The sequence below is a fragment of the Spinacia oleracea genome, chromosome 6, assembly GCF_020520425.1.
Source record: "Spinacia oleracea cultivar Varoflay chromosome 6, BTI_SOV_V1, whole genome shotgun sequence".
Taxonomy (NCBI): domain Eukaryota; kingdom Viridiplantae; phylum Streptophyta; class Magnoliopsida; order Caryophyllales; family Amaranthaceae; genus Spinacia; species Spinacia oleracea.
In genome coordinates this window covers 102,306,660-102,318,726 of record NC_079492.1, presented here as the reverse complement: position 1 = coordinate 102,318,726, position 12,067 = coordinate 102,306,660, and positions in this window count along the sequence as shown.

Here is a 12,067-nt window from a genome sequence, read left to right as displayed (position 1 = left end):
TGAATGCATACTTGGACCAAGGGCATTATTTCCTTCAGTCTCCCACTTGTCCTTATGGACAAGTGTGCATTTCCTAATTCCTTTGTCGCTCGATGCTTGCTCTTGAACATAAGGTAAGAGTTGTCATCCTTATTATGTCCAGAGGTGTTCCTCGGTTTGGGAGTTCAACTGATCAAATAAACAGATAATCATAGCCTATGATTCATCCGAGCACGGCCATGCATTTCACAGTTTCTAGCTCTCCGAGTGGCCTTGTACAACTTTTAAGCATCTCATCCCGATTTATGGGAGGACAATCCCAATCTTGCGATCTTGAGATTAGACTTCGTTTGATAGGTGATTACCTGAGCGTTGCCTTTATAGCCTCCTTTTACGGTGCGACGGTTGGTCAACGTCAAAGCAACCAGTTCTCAAACAAGTAATCTCAAATCACTCAGGTATTGAGGATTTAGTGTCTAATAATTTTAATGAAATTTACTTATGACAGATTTTCATCTCTTACAGTAAAGTTTCATAGGTCTTGTCCGATACTAGTCTTCCCAAAGTAAGTATCTATGCAAATGATTATGACATTGCCATGTCCACATAGTTCAAGAAACAGAACTACTAGTCATCTTGCATTCTAGTCGTCTAACGTTTTCTATTCGTCCAATTTTATAGAAAACTCCGACTAGGGACCATTTTCAACCTTTGACATTCAAGTTCACTTGATAGACATTTCTTAGTCACAGGACTGGTCCTGACAGTCTATCTTGAATATTTCGTCAAATTTGAAGGGACTCATCATTTAATACTAAACCAAGATTAAATGGAATATGAAAATACATTTCATATATGATAAATGTTCAACCCCAATGTTTTACAACCATGGGCCTCTAACCCATCTTTAAAACATTTCATGGAATTCAAAGCTATGCTTGATTTCCAGTGCTACAACGTGAGTGTTGCTTCTTGTTAGGTTATGATACATATGACATTACATAGATCATGCGGAAACAACCATTAACCCAGGACAACATATTATTTACACATAATCATATAGCATAATTTAGATGCATACTCTTTGTTGCGTGCCCTCCCTAGCTGCGCCCGAACCGAACAAGAACAAGTCTTTAGGACTCCAAGTGTCGTCCCTCCGTAGATAGTCCACAGCATGTCCGGATCCGCCTTAAGATTGACCAACTAGAATCGCCCTTAAGGTACTAGAAAATTTCGGCACTTTATGAGCAAGATGTGTGTTTTAATTTTCTCTCAAAAACTCACTTTTGAATACTTTGAAACTTGTGTTATAAATTGTGAGCCCTAGCCTCATATTTATAGCGGTATGGAAAGGGAATCGAAATCCTATTCAGATACAAATTAATCAAACCTAGAATCCTACAAGAACTCTAATTTAATTAATTTATCAAATAGAATTAGGAATTTAATCATTAACCGAACTCTGTATGTTTTAGGAAACGTGCACGAACACAAACACTTGCACACACACGCACGACAGCCACGATGGGCCTCATGCGTGCGCGCGAGCAGCAGCCCACTCAGCGCCCGCGCGCGCTGCGCGCTGCGCGCGCTGTGCGCGCTGTGCGCTGCGCGTGCTGTGCGCGCTGCGCGCTGCGCGCAGCCTGCTGGGCCTGGCCTTGCTGTTTGTGCGGCGCGCTTGGCTTGCTGGGCGATGGCCTGGCTTCGTGCTGGGCCTCGTCCGGCAGGCCTCGTCCGATGCTTATTCGTACGATGCGCTTCCGATTAAATTTTCCGATTCCGGAATTCATTTCCGATACGAACAATATTTAATATTTCCGATTCCGGAATTAATTTCCGTTTCGAACAAATATTTAATATTTCCGTTTCCGGAATTATTTTCCGATTCCGGTAATATTTCCGATTCTGACAATATTTCCGTTTCCGGCAATATTTCCGATTCTGGCAATATTTCCATTTCCGATAATATTTTCCGATACGTACCATGTTTCCGTTTCCGGCAACATCTACGACTTGGATAATATTTATATTTCCGATACGATCCATATTTCCGTTTCCGGCAATATCATCGTTTCCGGAGTATTCATTTCTTGCCTGTGACGATCTTAGCTCCCACTGAAACCAAGATCCGTCCGTTCCGAATATTCATAGATAGAGTATCTAATGCCATTAGATACTTGATCCGTTTACGTACTATTTGTGTGACCCTACGGGTTCAGTCAAGAGTAAGCTGTGGATTAATATCATTAATTCCACTTGAACTGAAGCGGCCTCTAGCTAGGCATTCAGCTCACTTGATCTCACTGAATTATTAACTTGTCAATTAATACTGAACCGCATTTATTAGACTTAACATAGAATGCATACTTGGACCAAGGGCATTATTTCCTTCAGTCTCCCACTTGTCCTTAGGGACAAGTGTGCATTTCCTAATTCCTTTGTCGCTCGATGCTTGCTCTTGAACATAAGGTAAGAGTTGTCATCCTTATTATGTCCAGAGGTGTTCCTCGGTTTCAGAGTTCAACTGATCAAATAAACAGATAATCATAGCCTATGATTCATCCGAGCACGGCCATGCATTTCACAGTTTCTAGCTCTCCGAGTGGCCTTGTACAACTTTTAAGCATCTCATCCCGATTTATGGGAGGACAATCCCAATCTTGTGATCTTGAGATTAGACTTCGTTTGATAGGTGATTACCTGAGCGTTGCCTTTATAGCCTCCTTTTACGGTGCGACGGTTGGTCAACGTCAAAGCAACCAGTTCTCAAACAAGTAATCTCAAATCACTCAGGTATTGAGGATTTAGTGTCTAATAATTTAATGAAATTTACTTATGACAGACTTTCATCTCTTACAGTAAAGTTTCATAGGTCTTGTCCGATACTAGTCTTCCCAAAGTAAGTATCTATGCAAATGATTATGACATTGCCATGTCCACATAGTTCAAGAAACAGAACTACTAGTCATCTTGCATTCTAATCGTCTAACGTTTTCTATGCGTCCAATTTTATAGAAAACTCCGATTAGGGACCATTTTCAACCTTTGACATTCAAGTTCACTTGATAGACATTTCTTAGTCACAGGACTGGTCCTGACAGTCTATCTTGAATATATCGTCAAATTGAAGGGACTCATCATTTAATAAACCACAAATTAAATGGAAAAATGAATTCATTTCATTTATTGTGAATGATTAACCAATAATGTTTTACAAAGATTTAAACTCTAAAACTTTAAAACATTAAACAGAGACATCAAAGCCATTCTCCAATATGCTTGATTCCCATAGCTGCAGTGTGCGAGTTGTGCTTCGCCTGCGGCAGAGGTTTAGTTAATGGATCTGATATGTTGTCATCAGTTCCAATTTTGCTTATCTCGACTTCTTTTCTTTCAACGAACTCTCGTAGAAGGTGAAATCTACGAAGTAAATGCTTGACTCTCTGGTGGTGTCTAGGCTCTTTTGCCTGTGCAATAGCTCCGTTATTATCACAATACAGGGCTATTGGTCCTTTAATGGAGGGGACTACACCAAGTTCTCCTATGAACTTCCTTAGCCATATAGCTTCCTTTGCTGCTTCATGTGCAGCAATGTACTCCGCTTCAGTTGTAGAATCCGCAATGGTGCTTTGCTTAGCACTTTTCCAGCTTACTGCTCCTCCGTTGAGGCAGAAGACAAACCCAGACTGTGATCTAAAATCATCTTTGTCGGTTTGGAAACTTGCGTCCGTATAGCCTTTAACAATTAATTCATCATCTCCACCATAGACCAGGAAGTCATCTTTGTGCCTTTTCAGGTACTTCAGAATATTCTTGGCAGCAGTCCAATGCGCCTCTCCTGGGTCTGACTGGTATCTGCTCGTAGCACTGAGTGCGTACGCAACATCCGGGCGTGTACATATCATAGCATACATTATTGAACCAATCAATGATGCATATGGAATCCCATTCATTCGTCTACGCTCATCAAGTGTTTTTGGGCACTGAGTCTTGCTTAGAGTCATTCCATGAGACATGGGTAGGTAGCCTCGCTTGGAGTCCGCCATCTTGAACCTATCAAGCACCTTATTGATATAAGTGCTTTGACTAAGTCCAATCATCTTTTTAGATCTATCTCTGTAAATCTTGATGCCCAATATGTACTGTGCTTCTCCTAGATCCTTCATCGAAAAACATTTCCCAAGCCAAATCTTGACAGAGTTCAACATAGGAATGTCATTTCCGATAAGCAATATGTCGTCGACATATAATACTAGGAAAGAAATTTTGCTCCCACTGACCTTCTTGTATACACAAGATTCGTCCGCGTTCTTGATGAAACCAAAGTCACTGACTGCTTCATCAAAACGTATATTCCAGCTCCTGGATGCCTGCTTCAATCCGTAGATTGACTTCTTTAGCTTGCATACCTTTTTAGCATTCTTTGGATCCTCAAAACCTTCAGGCTGTGTCATAAACACAGTTTCTGTTAAAACGCCGTTTAAGAAAGCAGTTTTGACATCCATCTGCCATATTTCGTAATCGTAATATGCAGCGATTGCTAACATTATTCGAATAGACTTTAGCATTGCAACTGGTGAAAAGGTTTCATCGTAATCCACACTGTGGACTTGCCTGTAACCTTTTGCAACCAATCTAGCTTTGAAAACTTCAAGTTTCCCATCCTTGTCCTTTTTCAGTTTGAAAACCCATTTGCTTCCAATGGCTTGGTAGCCATCTGGCAAATCGACCAAATCCCATACTTGGTTTTCAGACATGGAGTCTAATTCAGATTGCATGGCTTCTTGCCATTGCTTGGAGCTAGGGCTCGTCATAGCTTGCTTGTAAGTCGCAGGTTCATCACTTTCAAGTAATAGAACGTCATAGCTCTCGTTCGTCAAAATACCCAAGTACCTTTCCGGTTGAGATCTATATCTTTGCGATCTACGCGGGGTAACATTTCTAGATTGACCATGATTCTCACCAGATTCTTCTAAAGATCTCTGAGTTTCATCTTAAATGTCATCTTGAGCATTCTCTAGAGTTTGTTGTTCGACTCGAATTTCTTCGAGGTCTACTTTTCTCCCACTTGTCATTTTGGAAATGTGATCCTTCTCCAAAAAGACACCATCTCGAGCAACAAACACTTTGTTCTCAGATGTATTGTAGAAGTAATACCCCTTTGTTTCCTTTGGATAGCCCACAAGGATACATTTCTCAGATTTTGGATGAAGTTTGTCTGAAATTAATCGTTTGACGTATACTTCACATCCCCAAATCTTAAGAAAAGACACATTTGGAGGCTTTCCAAACCATAATTCGTATGGAGTCTTTTCGACAGCTTTAGACGGAGCTCTATTTATAGTGAGTGCAGCTGTATTTAGTGCATGTCCCCAAAATTCTAATGGAAGTTCGGCCTGACCCATCATTGACCTGACCATGTCTAGCAAGGTTCTGTTCCTCCGTTCTGACACACCGTTCCATTGTGGTGTTCCAGGAGGAGTCAATTCTGATAGAATTCCACATTCTTTCAGATGGTCATCAAATTCATAGCTCAGATATTCACCGCCTCTATCAGACCGCAGTGCCTTGATCTTCTTGCCTAATTGATTCTCTACTTCACTCTGAAATTCCTTGAATTTGTCAAAGGATTCAGACTTATGCTTCATTAGGTAGACATAACCATACCTACTGAAGTCATCAGTGAAAGTGATAAAGTAGCTGAAACCACCTCTAGCATTTGTACTCATTGGTCCACATACATCTGTATGGATTAAACCCAATAGTTCATTTGCTCTTTCTCCAACTTTAGAGAAAGGTTGCTTTGTCATTTTGCCAAGTAAACATGATTCGCATTTACCATAATCCTCTAAGTTAAATGGTTCTAGAATTCCTTCCCTTTGAAGTCTTTCTAAGCGTTTCAAGTTTATATGGCCTAATCGACAATGCCACAGATAGGTGAGATCTGAATCATCCTTTTTGGCCTTTTTGGTATTTATGTTATATACTTGTTTGTCGTGATCTAATAAATAAAGTCCATTGACTAATCTAGCAGATCCATAAAACATCTCTTTAAAATAAAACGAACAACTATTGTCTTTTATTATAAAGGAAAATCCCTTAGCATCTAAGCAAGAAACTGAAATGATGTTTTTAGTAAGACTTGGAACATGGAAACATTCTTCCAGTTCCAAAACTAGCCCGGAGGGCAACGACAAATAGTAAGTTCCTACAGCTAATGCAGCAATCCGTGCTCCATTTCCCACTCGTAGGTCGACTTCACCCTTGCTTAACTTTCTACTTCTTCTTAGTCCCTGTGGATTGGAACATAAGTGTGAGCCACAACCTGTATCTAATACCCAAGAAGTTGAATTAGCAAGTATACAGTCTATAACGAAAATACCTGAAGATGGAACGACTGTTCCGTTCTTCTGATCTTCCTTTAGCTTTGGACATTCTCTTTTGTAATGGCCTATTCCATCACAATAAAGACAGCTTGATGTGGACTTGTCCTGCTTTGATTTAGCATTGCCCTTGGACTTTCCACCTTTCTTGAATGGTCTCTTTCTAGCCTTGAGTAAATCTTTGGCTTCACAGTCCAGTACTATTTCAGCCTTTCTGACAAGGTGAATAAATTCTGCAACTGTTTCTTCTCTTGGTTCACTTAGGTATAGTTGCTTGAAGCGACCAAACCCACTGTGTAGTGAATTGAGCAAGACAGAGACTGCCATCCTTTCGCTTATTGGTGTTCCTAGTAGACTTAGGCGATCAAAATATGAACACATAAGATCCACATGGAACCTCAGTGGGACGCCTACCCTTTGTTTAGTGCGAAGGAGCTGAACATGTGTTTCTTGGACCTCCATCCTATAACACCTGTTGGGAGAACTAACCTTTAGACCAGACATTGATTCAATCAACTCATGGACGTTCAGGTCCCTGTCCTCCGTACTTCCACGACAGATATCCCTCAGATTCTTGATGAGCGTAAAAGGTTCATAGGCTACAAACCTTCTAGCCCAATCATCAGGGATATTGTTCAGCATAAGACTCATAACCTTTTTGAGATCCGCATCCCAGGCGTAAAACCTCTCAGGGGTCATGTCTCTGGCATAGTAGCTTGGCATGGGATGTGACAGTACATACTCAAGTCCATTGAGTTTGACTATTTCAACTAGCTTAGCTTCCCATTCAAGAAAATTTGTCAGGTTCAGCTTGACCATAAGCTCAGAACCCATGATGATGTTTTGATTGTTGTTTGCCATATTAAAAACTACAATTGAAAAGAATAAACAAATAAATAACCATTCACAGTTTCTCTTAATAAACTTAAATTCTAGCATACATGCATAATTCAATGTTTATTAAGCATTTTATTCAAGTTATGTGTTCCGGCAGGTGTGAATAAAATGATTCCAAGATCCTAAAATCATTGAAGAACTAAGCACAGTTTGTCGACTTAATCCTAGAACATCTTAGGTAAGCAAAAGCCTTTTGCTAATAGTCTAGAAACTATTCTTGGTTGATAGGTACGTCTAAGAACTTATTAGGTAAACCTATCGAATTTGCCACGACATAAAAGGACTCCTTACTTATATCGTTGAGTTTCACCAAAACTAACATGTACTCACAATTATTTGTGTACCTTGCCCCTTTAGGACCAATAAGTAACACCTCGCTGAGCGAAAACTATTACTAGATTGATGTAAAGGATATCCAAGCAAGTGTATATTTTGGCATGGCACCTTTTAACTCAATTTTTAAGTTTGGAACTTAAGGCTCTTACTATGTTGGTTAGATTTTAAGTGAACTAAAATCCTTAATCATGCAACATAATCAAGCTTTTGATCTCATGCATTTTAAGACATATTTAAAACAATAAATAACTTAAAACATGCATAAGATATTTGTGATCTAGTATGGCCCGACTTCATCTTGAAGCTTTGACTTCAAAGTCCGTCTTGAAAATCTCCGTGGGAGGCACCATTTTCTTCAAATAGGATAAGCTATAACTAATTACAACTATTTGATGGTTCGCAGACCATATTTGAATTGAAAAATAACTTTGGTACTTTAGACCAATTACATTCAAATTAATGGTACGCAGACCATATTTTCTATCCTATTTGGGCCATACTAGTCACTTCATAACCTGCAAAACAGTACATATACAATATATACCATTCACCCATTCATTATCATGAATGGCCCACATAGCTGGTTAGTAAAACACATTATGCATCACGTAAACATTTGCAGCAATTAATCAAGGGCACCAATAATCTACCAATTATTCAGTCCTTATTAATTCTAATCAAGTTGTTTTAACCTTAAGGATTTGTAGACCTAATCAAGAGTTTATGACTAAAAAGCGCTCCCACTTAAACCAATAAATTCATATGCTTTACCAATTTTAAACATAAAAATGTATTTCTAGTCCAACCGGAAACATACAAATTTAATTAAAATTTAAAGCTCATATCAATTTATAATTGAATCCAAAAATTTAATTTAATTTCAGTCGTATTTAAATTAATTCATGATTTTAATATTAGTAAAATAATTAGAATAAATAACATTTATTATAATTATAATATTCAAAATTAAAATCCAAGAAAATAATTCAAATTATTAATTTTAAAATTAATTAAAATTACGTGAACTGAAATTTTCAAATTAAACATTCAAAACGATCTAATCGTAACGCAAACACCCTACGCGTTGCACGCCCATGGGCCGTACGCACACAGCCATCGCTGGCCATGTGCGCGCAGCCCATGCGCTCGTCGCATAGCTGCTGCTTCCCTATCGCAAGCCTCCGCACGCATTGGTGCTCGCTGCGCGCGCCAGCGCTCATCGCACGCGAGCTATCGCTCGCAGTGCGCGCGCGCGACATCGCTCGCTGGGCGCGCGACATCGCTCGCTGGGCGCGCGAGCCATCGCTCGCTGGGCGCGCGACATCGCTCGCTGGGCGCGCGACATCGCTCGCTGTGCGCGCGAGCCATCGCTCGCTGGGGCGCGACATCGCTCGCTGGGCGGGCGACATCGCTCGCTGTGCGCGCGAGTAATGCTGGGCGCAGCGCTCGTGGCACGCGAGCTTGCGCTCGCTGCGCGCGAGGCTGCGCGCTCTTGTGCGAGGCAGCGCGCGTTGTGGCGCAGCTTGCTTGCTGCCCACACGCGACTGCCTTGGCTCGCTCTTCGCCCATGCCCATTCGTTCATTGCTCGTGGCACACGACACAAGGCAGGGCTGCTGCCTTGTGCTCGTGCACTACGCCCTTGCTCATTGCATTCGTGCCGCACGGGCGACGAGCTCCCTTGCTCGTCGTCGCATGCCCGCATTATACAACACCCCTTAAGGGTAACACGAAGCGTCCATTGCTTCGTGCGTGCAAGTTTTATGAACGAATCGCATAAAATTTAAAATTTATATTTAAAATTAATGACAAATTAATAAATAATATTAATTTCATAATTTTAGGGCGAAAAAATCGAAAATTTATTATCCAATTGATTTCCGATTGATATGGATTCAAGTCTAGGTCATAAAAATTTAAAATTTATCGTAAATTTACAATTTTTATGGTGGTTTTTAATCATAGGTTTCTAATTAAATTACAATTAATTATGAAAATCAAATTAATTCTAAATTATTCTAATTTTCAACAAATTAATCATAATTAATAATTAGATTGCATAATTAACAAGACTAGGCATTCAAACTTGTTAAACATATGCAGTAGGTCAATCAAAAATTCAAGATTTATCAACAAGAATCGCAAATATTTAATTTAACATCTTAAATTTACGAAATTTTGCATTCGAAAAACTAAAACCTTCGAAAAGTCATAGTTAGGCTTCGAATTTGAGAATTCTGGGTTCGGCAGAAAAGTACTATTTTTGTCAAAATTTTTAGAATGCCTTTTACATGCGGAATTGACACAAAAATCACTCAATTCGGATGAGTAACGAAGAAACTGCCGAAAAACTGCGTACGTATAATTAAATAAACGCAATTTGCAATTAATTAACAATTACGAAAATTAATCACCCCTTTTAATTCTTGCAAATTTGTAATATTTAACCATGTTCATGCAATTTAGATTATGAAAATAATAAGGGGCTCGTGATACCACTGTTAGGTTATGATACATATGACATTACATAGATCATGCGGAAACAACCATTAACCCAGGACAACATATTATTTACACATAATCATATAGCATAATTTAGATGCATACTCTTTGTTGCGTGCCCTCCCTAGCTGCGCCCGAACCGAACAAGAACAAGTCTTTAGGACTCCAAGTGTCGTCCCTCCGTAGATAGTCCACAGCACGTCCGGATCCGCCTTAAGATTGACCAACTAGAATCGCCCTTAAGGTACTAGAAAATTTCGGCACTTTATGAGCAAGATGTGTGTTTTAATTTTCTCTCAAAAACTCACTTTTGAATACTTTGAAACTTGTGTTATAAATTGTGAGCCCTAGCCTCATATTTATAGCGGTATGGAAAGGGAATCGAAATCCTATTCAGATACAAATTAATCAAACCTAGAATCCTACAAGAACTCTAATTTAATTAATTTATCAAATAGAATTAGGAATTTAATCATTAACCGAACTCTGCATGTTTTAGGAAACGTGCACGAACACAAACACTTGCACACACACGCACGACAGCCACGATGGGCCTCATGCGTGCGCGCGAGCAGCAGCCAACTCAGCGCCCGCGCGCGCTGCGCGCTGCGCGCAGCCTGCTGGGCCTGGCCTTGCTGTTTGTGCGGCGCGCTTGGCTTGCTGGGCGATGGCCTGGCTTCGTGCTGGGCCTCGTCCGGCAGGCCTCGTCCGATGCTTATTCGTACGATGCGCTTCCGATTAAATTTTCCGATTCCGGAATTCATTTCCGATACGAACAATATTTAATATTTCCGATTCCGGAATTAATTTCCGTTTCGAACAAATATTTAATATTTCCGTTTCCGGAATTATTTTCCGATTCCGGTAATATTTCCGATTCTGACAATATTTCCGTTTCCGGCAATATTTCCGATTCTGGCAATATTTCCATTTCCGATAATATTTTCCGATACGTACCATGTTTCCGTTTCCGGCAACATCTACGACTTGGATAATATTTATATTTCCGATACGATCCATATTTCCGTTTCCGGCAATATCATCGTTTCCGGAGTATTCATTTCTTGCCTGTGACGATCTTAGCTCCCACTGAAACCAAGATCCGTCCGTTCCGAATATTCATAGATAGAGTATCTAATGCCATTAGATACTTGATCCGTTTACGTACTATTTGTGTGACCCTACGGGTTCAGTCAAGAGTAAGCTGTGGATTAATATCATTAATTCCACTTGAACTGAAGCGGCCTCTAGCTAGGCATTCAGCTCACTTGATCTCACTGAATTATTAACTTGTCAATTAATACTGAACCGCATTTATTAGACTTAACATAGAATGCATACTTGGACCAAGGGCATTATTTCTTTCACTTCTCACTTGTTGCATAGGTTTAGTTATCATGCTTTGCCAATCTTAATATCCTTTTCATCGAATGTTCTTCGAGATATGATGATAAGATCTTTTCGAGTTTGTTTATTATGTGATCTAGTCTTTCTTACTTCGATGGTGGTTTTACTCATTTTGCAATGAAGAACCTGAAGGAAATAATGCCCTTGGTCCAAGTATGCATTCTATGTTAAGTCTAATAAATGCGGTTCAGTATTAATTAACAAGTTAATAATTCAGTGAGATCAAGTGAGCTGAATGCCTAGCTAGAGGCCGCTTCAGTTCAAGTGGAATTAATGATATTAATCCACAGCTTACTCTTGACTGAACCCGTAGGGTCACACAAATAGTACGTAAACGGATCAAGTATTTAATGGCATTAAATACTCCATCTATGAATATTCGGAACCGACGGATCTTGGTTTCAGTGGGAGCTAAGATCGTCACAGGCAAGAAATGAATACTCCGGAAACGATGATATTGCCGGAAACGGAAATATGGATCGTATCGGAAATATGAATATTATCCAAGTCGTAGATGTTGCCGGAAACGGAAACATGGTACGTATCGGAAAATATTGTTGGAAAT